Source organism: Gorilla gorilla, chromosome 3 (genome assembly GCF_029281585.2).
Source record: "Gorilla gorilla gorilla isolate KB3781 chromosome 3, NHGRI_mGorGor1-v2.1_pri, whole genome shotgun sequence".
In the NCBI taxonomy this organism is placed as follows: domain Eukaryota; kingdom Metazoa; phylum Chordata; class Mammalia; order Primates; family Hominidae; genus Gorilla; species Gorilla gorilla.
Genome location: NC_073227.2, coordinates 191,840,174 through 191,855,383, shown reverse-complemented (window position 1 = coordinate 191,855,383; position 15,210 = coordinate 191,840,174). Strand labels below are relative to the sequence as shown.

Here is a 15,210-nt window from a genome sequence, read left to right as displayed (position 1 = left end):
CTGGGCGTGGTGGTGTGGTGCATGCCTGTAATCCCAGCTATTCGAGAGGCTGAGGCAGGAGAATCGCTTGAACCCAGGAGGTGGAGATTGCAGTGAGCCAAGATCGTGCCACTGCACTCCAGCCTGGGCATCAAGAGCAAAACTCCCGACTCCAAAAAAAGAAAAAAAAAAAGTGTAATATTTACTTTACCCACGTTTAAAGATATTACTATTTATATTTATTTAATGAATTTTTGGTTGATGTCACTGGGCCTGGAGGACAAACTCTGAATGATTTCAATTAAAACAAATTTGTTGAGATTTGTATTATAACCCAGAATATAGTCTCTTCATGAATGTTCTGTAGGAACTTGAAAAAACTTGTCTGTTGCTTTTTGGGGTGAAGTGCTCTACATGTGCCAGTTGGACCCTGTTGATTGATTGTGTTGCTCTGATCTTCTGTCTTTTTGCCATTTTTTCCATTTAGTGCATCTATCAGTTGCCGAGAGAGGGATATTAAAGCCCTCAATTATAATTGTGGGTTTTTCTATTTCTCCTTTCAGCACTGTAAAGTTTTGCTTCATGTATTTTCAGACCGTGTTGTTTAATGAATCCACACTTAAGATTGTTATGTCTTTCTGATGGATTGATCCTTTCTTCATTATGAATTTCTCTGTTAATAGTAATTTTCTTGACTCTAATATCTACTTCTCCAGACATTAATATAACTAATTCTTCTATTTATTGGTTAATCTTTTCATGGTATATATTTTTCATACATTTAGTTAACATCTTTATGTTATTGAGTACAAAGTGAGTTTGTTGCAAACAGCATATAGCTGGGTCACATTTTTTTTTTTTTTTACTAATTCTGTCAGACTGTTGTTGATTGGTGTATTTACATTAAAGGTAATTATTGATATTATAGTACTTAAGTCTAACACTGTATTATTTGTTTTCTATTTGTTTGTGTTTGTTTGTGGAACTATCTGTTTATCCTTCTTGACATTGATGCCAAACCACTTTGTATTGTTAGAAGAATTTCTGCTAGTCTGAAGCAGGAATCAGCTTCTGTGGGCTGTGTTCCATTGTTTGGTTGGAAATTGGCAAATGCAAGGTATGGATAACTTTGTTCTGTTGAGTGGGAGAATGTAAGACACCCAGCTGCCATGATGGTCTTCTGGTCCTGGGGTTTCAAGCTAGTTAATCTCCCTCTTTCTACCTTCTCAAGTTCTTATTTGGCTGCCTCTTGCACTGTTTCCAGGACTTACCATTGTACTTAACATGAAGAGTAAGAGCAAGAACCATATTATCTACACAAAAAGTTCTCCTCATTATTTTTAAATTTACTTTTGGGACAAGTATTTCTTGAAAAATCTATTATAGGTTATATTATTTGTTAAACATTAAGGATACATAGATTAAACCAACTGTCTTTAAAGAATTCACAAATCTCTAAAGGAAGAATTTCTAATGTAAACCAATACTTATAATCAATGTAAAGAGACCCAGTGATAATATAGTCAATCCTCTCCTATTCAGAGGAAGAAATCGCAAAGTCACCCTGACCAGGCCAAAGTATTTTTCACAGATGATTTGATACTTAGACCTATGTAAGCCCTTACAAGTTTAATATAATGTTAAAGTGAATAAATAGTCTAAGTTGAGAAAAAAAAATAGGTCAGTCCTTGGAAGAGCTTGACATATTTGAGGTATTGTGAGCTTAGGATGCCAAGTATAAAAAGCAAGTGAAACACTCTGCTAATTGAGGGTGAGCAGATGTTAGAGCCTGGGTTATGAAGAGCCCGTGGGATATTTTAAACAGGAAAGTAGCATTGATTCATTAGTAGTCTAATGTTGTTGAGCACTTTATAATGATGAATGCATATTCAGTCATATTAAGCTGGTTTCCATCCCTGCACCCTCTTCATCATTTTGACCTGAGTATTTTAATATGTGCACTGCTAGCATTTTGGGAAAGACAGTCTTTTTGGGTGGGAACAATATTATTACTAAACAATGAATTATATTCTTGGACACTACATAAAGATACCAGTATTTTGTACCAGTTTCTATGACAACAACTCAAAAGACTTCTCACGTTATCGAATGCTCCCTAGAGAGATGATACTGCTCTGATTGAGAATGGTGATTTAGGATAAGTCATAGGCCTGGAATCAGAAAGAGTAGAAGTTCAGGGAAATCCCTACACAGCAGAAAGAATGAAAAAATAATAACGAGAATAATTATGAGGCCATCATTGAGGGCTAAGGAAATGGAAGAGATGACCAGAAATAATTTAGAATATCGGTAATGACTCATAAGTGTTTCATAACTTCTACCTCAAATTCAAGTCCTAGAGATTGTTTAAAAGGAATTTGGAGAGAAAGAGGCTTTTTATGCCTTTCAGTTTTAAATTCTGAGCGGAAACTTCTTACATAGGCTTCTGTTAGATCCACATGTTTTATGAAAGTGGTAGTGGGAGTAAGGACAATTATCTGCTATTTTATTCTCCCAAGTTGCCTTCCTGCAGGAAGGGGCCTAAAAATTCCATCACGACCACGAGGAGAGATTTAAAAACTTAATTTATTTTCTGACTTAGGAGCTTATCAGAGGAGGAAAGTTACTTTCAAATCCAAACTATTTTATAAGGATTAAATGTATGAATAACTAAACATCTTGAAAACTGTGCCTTATAGTGTATATAATACATACTATTATTACGATTGAATATCTACTTTGTGTCTTACATTTTTGTATGTATCAAACTAAAGACCTTTTTTAGAATATTAAATATATGCTGACTTTGGTTTAAGCTACTTTAAGGAGGGAACATCCCCTTCCTTTCAACTATATAAATAACTCACTGCTTATATATAGCTATCAAGCTAGATATTTGCCTCCATTTCAGTTAATATCCTAGAGACTTTGTCTTATAGTTAATTAATGGCTATAGTCACATAATCTATCTATCTATTAGATAAATTATTATCCTCATGATCCAATGTGGCAGCATCCATATTCCAGACAACAGAACAATGAAATAGAAGAGGGACAAGGAACTGGCCAAATGAATCTTAGGAAAGGTTCAAAAAAGAAGTCACAGAAGACTCTATTGACCAAGATGTAGTCACATGGACATAGTAATCTGAGACAGAGGCTTTAAAGTGTAGTTTTTATGCTGTGTGGGCATGTGTCAAGCTAAAGATATTACTCCTATAGAAAAAAATTTAAAAAAGACATCAAAAGACAATAAGAAATCTCTGCAACATATATCATAGTTTTCACTGAAACAAAAGCAAAATGTGAAGAGTAAACCTTTAACTTACTACACGTTATGCATTTCAAAATTGTAAAGCATAAACTTAAAATATTACTCCCAAAGTTGTATATAAAGTGCATATTTCTGAGGCAGCAGATCACTTCAGGTCAGGAGTTCGAGATCAGCCTTACCAACATGGTGAAACCCCATCTCTACTAAAAATACAAAAATTAGTTGAGCATGGTGGCATACGCCTGTAGTCACAACTACTTGGAAGGTTTAGGCAGGAGAACTGCTTGAACCCAGGAGGCAGAATTTGCAGTAAGCCAAGATCATGCCACTGTCCTCCATCCTGGGAGACAGAGCCAGACTTTGTCTCAATAAATAAACAAAGTGTATATTTCCCAGATTTTTGCATTTGATTTTTAATTTTGGTCAAGGGACCTTGGTACTCAAAAGACATTTCAAAATAAGTTCAAGATTCGAACTGTCCTTTAATTACCTTTTTCTGGTGACTTTATCTCTCAACAATTATGGTTGGTAGATAAAGTGCAAATTGGGCTTCATTGGAGTAATTTTATATATTAGCTACAAAAGTCAATCCTTACATATAATTTCATTCAACCAAAAGTGAGAACTTTATACATGTGATCTGATTTGAATAAAGTTATGAAATAAAGTAAATTAAATTGCTTTTAATTAACACATGGGAATTAGTCAATGTCTGCTCTTAACAAAATCATGGACTGAAGATCTTTAATACTAGAAATGTACGTATTAGTCAGGGTTCCCTACAGGGACAGAACCGATAGGAGATATATATCTATATTGCATAATATATATATATATATGAGTTTATTAACTATTAACTTATATGATCACAAGATCCCATAATAGTCTGTCCTCAAGCTTGATGAGCAAGGAGAGCCAGTTCAAGTTTCAAAACTGGAGAATTTCAACTCCAATGTTTGAGGGCAGGAAGCATCCAGCATCCAGCACGGGAGAAAGATGTAGGTTGGGAGGCTGGGCCAGTCTTGCCTTTTCACATTTTTCTGCCTGCTTTTATATTCGCTGGCAGCTGATTAGATTGTGCCCACAGATTAAGGGTGGGCACAGCCCACTGACTCAAATGTTAATCTCCTTTGGCAACACCCTCACAGGCACACCCAGTATCAATACTTTGCATCTTTCAATCCAATCAAGTTGACACTCAATATTAACCATCAAAATGTATTTTAGTGCACATGTAGAATCTTTGAACCAAATCACTTTGTTAATTATTGCATGCAAGAAGGATGCTTCAACTTAATAACCTTTCAGTACTGAAGGGAAATAATGTCTTTATGGCAAAAATTTTGTCTTTCTAAAAATAATAATACCCATGAAACAATTTCTAAAATAAATTGTTAATCATTAAATCATTAAAAGAACAATGTTTGGGGTTAAATATTGGAGCTGGGGAACTAGTCCTTGTTAACATTCCACATGAATAAAGCAAAGATTTTATGTAAGATACAAAAATATTGATAATATGAAAATGGTATTGATGAGCTGACATCTATAGTAGATGTAGTACCCTTAGATAATTATTGGCTGTTGTTCCAGGAAGATTTCCTCTGAAAATCCAAGTCCATGAAGACAATTGACTGAAAAACAGCAGTTTGGTAAGATTACAGCTGTTAAATCAAATATATATTATGTACAATGGAGATATTATGGCAGGTAATAACGCACAAATTGGTCACTCAGAACATAAATGGGATTAACTGCCCAGTAAAGAAGTTTCTCAACCATTTGAAAGACCAAAATCATCTAGATGCAGATCGATTACAGCTGCAAAAAGTACATTTAGGAAAGATGAACATTTTCAGTGACTATATAATTTTATATGAAAAAGGCTTACTGTGATGCATGAAAAATAATAAAGAGCTGTCATGCCCAGGATAATTGTTTTTTACTTTGTTAATGAGTAGTATCCAATAGAGAGGGGTTTAGAGTGTTGAATATTTGGTGGTTCAGCACAGATTTCAGCAGTAATAATACATTCCCTTTGATGCGTCTACACATAAAAGAGTAAAAGGAAGGATTCAATCTGGAGAAAGCTCTCTAGCCACGTTATTATTAATGGTCAGGGGAATTAGAGTCTCCTGCACTTTCTTTTCCCTCTCTTAAAATTCACTCTGGTGAAGGGGAAAGTGCATGTATTATACAACCAGATTAAAGTTTTAATCTTACCCATGTATCAGCTGTATGGAAACTAGCAAGTACATAATTTAGGATCTATCAAGAAGTAGAACTACTATGAGTGATGTGGAATTAGAAATTTATTAGTGAGATTTGATCCTACATAATTATGAGTGCCAATGCCGATGTCTATGAAAAGTTGTTACCTCTGTGTCTTTAGCAGTTCTGCAGTCAGTGTAGGTCAGCAGTGCTAGCAGTTAGAAAAACTGAATTTGAAGTGGGAAGAGCAAAGACAACCGGGACTCATGGGGAGAAACCAAGACTCACAAAGACAAAGTGAACCCTGCCTCTATCTTTCACTGTCTCTAACCGCTGTGACCTACAGAATAAACTGTTGACCTTCATCCTGAACCTGCACAAATGCCTGTCCTAGGACTTAGCATGAAGAAAGACACTTGAATGCAGAGCTGGAGTTGCCATGAGCTTGCCCTATGCTTACAAGGTGAGCCAGCAGAGCAGGGAAAACGTGTTTTCAGCTGTGGCAGCACCTGAACCCTATGCTGAATTTCAGAGAGTGGGGGCTGCTGCTTCAGTCCCATCTTCTAAATCTCAAATTCATCTCTTCTGGTAGCCAAGCCTGAACTAGAACTACACAAGGAAGGAATACTGGAAAATGTAGTTTCACCTGGCAAAGTTCAAACAGTACAAAACTACCACAGCAAGTTACTTAAATTCCCTGATCTGCTGTTATATCTTTTCTAAAATGGAAGAAAAAATATCTCCTAGAGTTTGTGTGAGTTTGAAAATATGCAAATTGAAAAGTGTGCTAGCTCCACTCAACGGCAAAGACAGCTGTGTGTATCCCTTCCTCTTTCGACAATTATCTCACCTGTAAAGAGCAGGATCTGTAACTACAAAGATCATGAGAACCACGAGATCCTCAAGTCCTTCTCCTGCCTCTTTCATGGATATATCAATTTGGGACTCTGTCTTGAAGAAACAGCCACATGGAGGCATCAGAAATAGGTTTTTAATCTTCCAGATTGTGCATTCAAACAACACTATACAATATAGATAGAGGCAAAATTATAGATTTTTTAGTCAGAAAAACTTGAAAAGAGATTACTTCTTAAAGTGTCACACCCACCCACGCAACCACCTACACACACATGTACACACATATACAACTGATAAATAATAATTATTGCCACTTGCAGGGTTTTTCTGAGTATAGAAATCTAGAAATCTCTGAGTACCTCACACAATGCCATGTATATATTATGCTCTTAACAACCATTTTCTCTTTCCGCTTCTCCTTTTAATTCATAAGTTTTGGTAGCCTCTACCATTTATTGCATTGCTCTCTCTCTCTTTTTTTTTTTTTTTTTTTGTTGTTGTTGTTGTTGTTGAGTTGGAGTTTCGCTCTCGTTGCCCAGGCTGGAGTGCCATGGTGCGATCTCTGCTCACTGCAACCTCTGACTCCCAGGTTCAAGCGATTCTCCTGCCTCAGCCTCCCGAGTAGCTGGGACTACAGGCATGTACCACCACGCCTGGTTAACTTTTGCATTTTTAGTAGAGACGGAGGTTTCTCCATGTTGGCCAGGCTGGTCTCAAACTCCTGCCCTCAGGTGATCCACCTGCCTCGACCTCCCAAAGTTCTGGGATTAAAGGCATGAGCCACCGCGCCTGGCCGCATCACTCTTTCAAAATGGATATTGACTGAGTTGAGTTAAAAATAGCCCATGATCAAATAAACTTTTAGAGATAAAAGTAAAGTAAATACTGCCTATTTTTTTAATGGTAAAGAAAGCACAAAGAAAATAGAACAAACCCCTGCCAAAGATGCCAATAAGGTTAGACAGCAGAAAAGGAGCATTTGTAGGTCAAATAATTCACTCCTGTGATTGTCAAGAAAGAGTCTCAGGCTTTGAGATAATTCGTTTATCTCATATCGAGTTTCCATTTGTACAGTTATAATTAGAACTTGAATTCCTCATTCTTTTTTTCAAAATGGGGACCAAGTGAATGATTTTACAATAAGCTATCAGGTATTAGAAGTAAGCACTGAGAGCAAGACAATAGATAAGACTTCATGGAATGTTACAAAATCATTTTTAACAGAAAACTAATTATTTTAGCTAGTATTTATAAAGATTTAGACAAGAGCAGATAGTATATCTCTTAAATTAAGTACAAGAAGTGAAATTTTATGCTAATAGGCCATTAAGTGGAGCTAGCCTAGAATACTTACATGTAAAGAAATGAATTTAGGAGAAGATAAACCTTGTAGAATTTTTTTTTTAAGACGAAGTTTATAGCCCAAGAAAGATAAATGAAGAGTTATAGAGTAGATTTTGTATAATCAAATAATGATTGAAAATTATTATTAAAAATCATATATTCAGACTTGATAAAGCTGGATCACAGCAAAATTAATTGTATACTATTTTTTAAGTTACCTTATCTCAGTGCCTCCTCCAAAATCATCTGACATGCTTTTCCATAACAGAAACCCATTTTCTCAATTGTATCATAACCTTTTTTAAGCCACGACCTAGGATTATTGACACAACCTTGTGGTTTTAAATCAAAATTTTAAAGCTTTTCTTACTGTTATTTATAGTTTATGCTTTATTTGACTTGTTAAACAGTTTCGTCTTCTGAGTTACAAGTTTATTTATTTACCTTTTTGTCATAATGGTTTCCTATGGTTAAATATACAGTGTTATGTCCAGTTAAGAGGTTGGTATTCAAAAAGTACTCTAGGCCGGGCATGGTGGCTCACACCTGTAATCCCAGCACTTTGGGAGGCTGAGGCAGGTGGATCACAAGTTCAGGAGTTCAAGACCAGCCTGGCCAAGATGCTGAAACCCCCTCTCTACTAAAAATATAAAAATTAGCCAGGCGTGGTGGCAGGTACCTGTAGTCCCAGCTATTTGGGAGGCTGAGGCAGGAGAATTGCTTGAACCCAGGAGGTGGAGGTTGCAGTGAGCCAAAATTGCACCACTGCACTCCAGCCTGGGCGACAGAGCAAGACTCCCTCTCAAATAAAATAATAATAATAATAATAAAAAGTACTCTACCACTTTCAAACTATGAGATCTGGGGTGCGTCATTTAACCTCAGACACTCAGCACCAGCCCATGAAAGCAGCTGGGAGGGAGGCTGAACCCTGCAAATCCACAGGAGCAGAGCTGCTCAAGACCATGTGAACCCACCTTTTGCATCAGCATGACCTGGATGTGAGACATGGAGTCAAAGGAGATCATTGTGGAGCTTTAAGATTTGACTGCCCTGCTGGATTTCAGACTTGCATGGGATCTGTAGTCCCTTTGTTTTGGCCAATTTCTCCCATTTGGAATGGCTGTATTTACCCAATGCCTGTACCCCCATTGTATCTAGAAAGTAATTAACTTTGCTTTTGATTTTACAAACTCATAGGCAGAAGAGACTTCCTTTTCTCAGATGAGACTTTGGACTATGGACTTTTGAGTTAATGCTAAAGTGGGTTAAGACTTTGGGGGACTATTGGGAAGTCATGATAGGTTTTGAAATGTTAGGACATGAGATTTGGAAGGGCCAGGGGCAGAATGATGTGGTTTGGTTGTGTCCGTGCCCAAATCTCATCTTGAATTCCCACGTGTTGTTGCAGGGACCCAGTGGGAGGTAACTCAGTCATGGGGCTGAGTCTTTCCTGTGCTGTTCTCATGATAGTGAATACATCTCATGAAATCTGATGGTTTTAAAAAGGAAAGATTCCCTGCACAAGCTCATTTTTCTTCTCTGCTGCCATGTGATATGTGCCTTTCACTTTCTGCCATAAATGTGAAGCCTCCTTAGCCAAATGGAATTTAAGTCCCTTAAACCTCTTTATTGTGTAAATTGCCCAATCTCAGGTTTGTTTTATCAGCAGTGTGAAAACATACTAATACAAGGATTAAGTTTACACACAGTCTAACAATGACATCTTTGTCATGATTGCTGCCTGGTCACCAGTAATTATGAAATGCCATAGATACTGAAATTCATCCTTATTGTAGAGATGTTAAAGTGTGTACTAATATGTATCTTTTAAGTTATTGAAATATTGAAATATGCTGTTTAAGGCTAGTCTATCAGATATGTTCAAGTATATAAATGTATATTCCTGGTGGTTTTAAAATTTTATCATAAGAATTGATCCCTTTGTCTCTATCTTGAGCTTTCTTTTGGACAATATTGACTTGTTATATGTTTTCCCTCCATTATTGTGAAAATTTCTCTCTATATCTTAGGATAGAGGTTGTGAACTATGGCCTACAGGCCAACTTTGGCCCATCTCCTATGCTGTTAAATGAAATATTATTGAGACATAGCCATCTCATTTATGTGTATATGGTCTATGTTTGCTTTCATGCTCCAGCAACCAAGCTGAATAGTTGCTACTGAAACCACATGGCCCATAAAGCCAAAAATATTTATTATTAGACCGTTTACAGAAAAACTTTGCCATCCTCTGTCTTTGGCCTATCTTTATATTTTAGATGTAAATAGCATTTGTAAAAATATAATTTATTTATTTAAAGATCCATAGACAATTTTTTTATGTTATTGAATACCTCAAACTGCAGTTAGTTACAGTGTACTGCTTATACATCCATTAATTCATATGTATGTTTTTAATGTATAAACTATTAGTGCATTTCCATTTCTATAGTAGGAAAATACTTTTTCTGTAGGGAATATATCATAAGAGTGATTCTTTATACTTTAAGAGCTCTTTTTATTTTTTATTTTTAAGTTATTACCTTATTTGATACTTGAAGTACTGCTTAGAAACACCTAAAGTTGTGAAAAAAATGAGGCTCAGAGAGGTTAAGTGGTTTTTCTTAAGCTACACAATATTTAAGACCCAAGATAAGCCCAAGAGCCTCTTCTAGGTTTGTCAAGGGGAATGCTAACCTTCTTTCCTTTCATGCGACAAAACATATAATTTTAAATGAAGTTCTAGAAGCTCTCACTTTGTTTTTGTCTATTTCTGTTTATTAGGATATATTTGCCCTGATTTTTACCATTTACTTTGAAATTCCTATTTGTCTCAATTAAAATATTTCTTTTCCTTCCTGATTTGCTTATTTGATGAGTTTTTCTATTTGTCAGTTTTTTTTCTTACTAAGTATTTTCTCCTTTGCTATTTAGAACATTATTTCTATTCTTTCCATGTTTGCTATTAAATTTTTTAATTGCAAACTTAACTTTTTAAATGCAAAGCAATATTTTAATCCCTCTCCTGTTATATACAAGGACACTAGAACACTTAATTCTGATAATTCTGTTCCTGTTTAATAACCTAATAATCTCCAATGTTTTAAGGCTAATTTCTATTTAATACCTTAATTTAGAAATTATCTGCATAACATTTAATACAGATGCTGTTTGTTCAGATTTATCTACACGTTAACTGTTTCATTATCTTTTTGCTTATGTTTTGTTTGTTTCCATTTTAGGATTTATTTCTAGGGTAATTTCTCATCTTGTCTGAGAAGCTAGAAGTTGGTTTAGCAAAGATATGTGAGTAATATGTTTTTTCAAAGTTTTTCTTTTGTTTTGTTTTTACTCATATTTGCTTTCTATTTTATACTAGTATATAAATTAGAAATTATATACTAGTATATAAATATATGCTAAATATATATACTAGCAAATAAATATACTGGCATATTTTATATACTAGTATATAAAATAGATATTAGTATATACTAGTATATACTAATAAGGTTATATCTGCTGTATATACTAGTATATACTTATAAGGTTATATCTGCTGTATACCCAGTCCTCAGCTGACACCTGTTTCTTTAACCATCTTAAGATATTTTTGTTGTTGCTTCAGAGAAGTATCCTGTCAACCATTCGTTGATTTGTAAATTTTCTATCTGTCCTTGCCATCTGCTTTTAAAACTTTGTCTGTATCCCTGGTGATGGGGCATTTCACTCCAATGTACATATATTTAATTATTTTTGTTTTACTTAGCTTGGTTAGTATATATTGAACTTGCTGTATCTATGGGGTCACTCTTTTATCAACTCTAAAATTTGTAGTTATTATTTTTGGATGTATTATTTCTCCAAAATATTCTGTAACCCGTCTTCTTGGAATTTAAAGTAGACATATGTTAGAACTTTTCATTTTAGCTATCATATTACGTACTTTTTCTTTCAAATGTTTAACTTTTTGAATCTCTCTTTTCCGTGATTATTGTCTACAGATCTAATTTTATTTTTTATTTTTATTTTTATTTTTCGAGACAGAGTCCCACTCTGTCACCCAGGCTGGAGTGCAGTGGTGTGATCTCAGCTCACTGCAACTTCTGCCTCCTGGGTTCAAGCAATTCTCTGTCTCAGCCTCTCGAGTAGCTGGGATTATAGGTGCCCGTCACCACGCTCGGCTAATTTTTTTTGTATTTTTAGTAGAGACGGGGTTTCAGCATCTTGGCCAGGCTGGTCTTGAACTCCTGACCTCGTGATCCACCTGCCTTGGCCTCCCAAAGTGCTGGGATTACAGGCAGAAGCCACCGCTCCCAGCCGTACAGATCTAATTTTAGTCCGCTAATTCTCTCATGATTCTCTAATCAGCTGTTGAGAAAAAAGTTCATCATTCAATTTTTAAGAATAAAAGACATATTTTCCTGTTAAAAATTATTTATTGTCTGTTTGAAAACAATTTCATGATTAATACCTTTTTTATGAAATTAACCATGCTGTCTAGTTCAGACATGTTATTCTATATTATGTATCAAATAATTCTAATATATAAAAACTTTCATAGTCCAAATACATTCGATGCTTATACTGACTTTGATTCATAGTAGCTCATTTCCTTATGTTTTAGTTATCCTTGATTATGATTTTTTTTTAAATTTTACTCCTTAGAAATTCAGAGAAGCAGAATTGTGGATTTTTTTTTTCGAGAATGAAATTTGATGTGCGATAAACGTATTATCGCCAACTTGGGGCTACTAGACACCTACGGGACAATTTTGCTTTCAAGGTTTATGGTTCAACATGAAATGTAAAAGTAAACTGTTCAAACCTGCTGCTAGTTCAAGAATTAATTTCAGGATCTTTGTGTGAATTGGGACATTTGCATTCAAAGTTTGTATATCAGGTTTGTTATTGACAATGATAGAGAGTAAGTCCAAAAATTCATTACAAAGTGAATTTTCTTCAGGATTTAGGTAACGATCTTTAGTGCATGTGTTCCACGCTGCCACTAGAATTAGGAATTTCTATGTACATTCAGAAAGCTATATTTCTCTGATCACCAAGACAAAAAATAACAGTATCTATAATCCTCTTTTACATAAGAAGATACATTTTTTATAGCACCTCACTGCATCCCATCCCCACATGCATTCCCACAATCGTGGTGTATAAACTATAAGACCTCTGCCAATTGTCATGAGGTGGAATAATACCAGGCCAAAGACTTCTTGCTATTTGCCTTTATTTCAGTTGTAGTTCCCAGTACCTCAGAAAGATGAATGGAGAGGGTGGAAAACAGCTGAACCTGACAGATGCAGTGCCTGAGCAGTGGAGAATCACATTCAGTGGTTGTTTTGCTTTCAGTTTTTCTTTCATTTATTTTAAAAATTGATCATTAACCATGGTTTATAATAATAGGTTTATAACCTATTGTGATAACAATAGGGAGAGATTTTAAGAAAGTAGGCAGGGCTAATACATCAGCTAAGATGAATTCTTAATGTATTAGAGAATCTTTTCTTAATCTATCTTACTTAGTTTTGTTTAGATGATACTTAACATGTGTTTAAGAAACTCGTTGTACCAATACCTCCATGAGTGTTTCTGGTGGTATAAATGTTCTTATTTTCTGTGATACCACATTTGAGCTGCCCTTCAATGCCAAGTATAATTTTATCCAATGTATTATCTCAATTAATTTGATCTCTTTTCTACATGTAAAATCTGTTTGACCATTAGACTTGGAATACTAATCAAGAGATATTATCTACAGGATTCCATTGTATATAAACTGATAAAACCTAAGTGTGAATTAGGGAAGTCTCCACACATGAATTATCTGTAAGTCTCTGATTTCTTTAATTTTTTTAAATAGGAAGTGTGGAAGTAACTCACTCATTTGATTGATTTTATAATGTCACCTGCAATAGTTTAATCTTTTTTTCTTCCTGATGAAAGCTTTAATAAGCAGCGATGAGATAAAAAAAAATTTGGAGAAAGTAAGGGTCTTATTCCTGGGATGATTGACATTTTTAATTTATATCTTTAGGCATATGCTCATTTTAGAATATTATACTTGAAAATAAATAGTCGGAATAAAAAATGATCTTAGTCATTTATGTAGATGAGTCAAAATGACTGTACTTTTTATTTTATTGATTAATTTGAGTATTGAATTGACTTTTTGTTTTACTCTTGTTAAAGAGGAACACATATAATTATTTTAAATAATAATGGCCCACTATTTATTAAAGTTAAGTGAATTACTCTAGTGTTTAGAATATTAAGCTAGTGGGAGTGGCTGTTTTCCTGTTTGTCAGATTGGTCAAGATTAATGCAATACTACCCAAAAATACACTTGCTTTTCTTTTCTTTTTTTTCTGCAAGTAATTTTAAATTTTCTAGAATATCTGTAGTTTTTTTCTAGTTTTGTCTCAAGGTTTCTCTCCAGAGAGTGGTCATAAGCGGTAGCCATGCCATGACCAAGAATCTAAGGAATTTTGTTTTGGATGTTTGCAATAAGCCTTTCACAGGCTACTTCTTTAGCCTAAATGTCTAATCTGTGACAGCTGTCCTCTCACAGGAAACTTGTTTATATTGGCAGATGTCCTTGTAACTCTTGTCTGACCTGAATCCAGTTTGTTCCTACGAAGATGGCCACTCTCTAAGACAGCCCCAACTGGGACGGTAGTTAGGTTCAGGTCTAGGTCAGGCAAGACACAAAAGAGGCAGCTCCCCAAAATACATGAAATAACAGAAGCAGTGTATTACCTATGGACCCCTGAGAGAAGAGGGATACCAGTGAGTTAAAGATAACTCTTTGTTTCCTCTTTAAAAGAGTCCGTTTTGGATTAATTCAGGTATTAGGGTAAATACCAATTTATTTTTAAAGTTTCTACTTCCTGTCAGAGCTTTCTCTGTCCTCTCTCAAATGGCCTTCTCTCCTCTCTCTCTCTCTTTCCATGATGTTATCTGTCTTCAGGAGCAAAGTAATTTATGCCTATATTGGGATTCTCTATAGTTCTGGTCTTTTGCTGCATGCTTTAAGCTGTCTGCCATGTGTGGCTCATCTGGTCTGCTCTTGAGCATCCTGTGCTGGTGTGTTCTGTGGTGTCACTGGCTCTCTGTGTTTCCTTGGATTTTATAAATTTGATATTTGCCACACTCTGGAGGTGTAGAATGCACCTGAACTGCAACATCCGGAGTTCTATCCAGGCTTCTTCTTCGCACTTGTCAATAAGCACTTCCAGGTGGCTAGGGGAATCTGGTCACTTCCTTCTCACCATACTACAGTGTATAGGGAAGTTTCTTTCCTGGGTCTCCACTCGTTATGGCTATCCTGTTATAGCAGTCTGTCTGCTATATTGGATATGGCACCATGTGAAAAGTGTGCGGTCATTGACTATTACATCCTCCCATAATCGATGACCAGTGGCACATTAGCCATGATGTTCTTGGAATCCTTCAAATTATTATGTCTTTTCTATTAGAGCATCTGTCTTTCATTCCAAAACCTGAGCTGTGATGCAAGGAAATAGGAA

General features: G+C 35.4%; 1 non-coding gene across 1 annotated transcript; it reads right to left on the bottom strand.

Annotated features, from left to right (window-relative positions):
• Positions 1-10,257: 10,257 nt before the first annotated feature.
• LOC115934483 (U6atac minor spliceosomal RNA) lies at positions 10,258-10,388 on the bottom strand. The gene has a single exon (XR_004070274.1). It is a non-coding gene; the product is annotated as a U6atac minor spliceosomal RNA (small nuclear RNA).
• Positions 10,389-15,210: the final 4,822 nt, after the last annotated feature.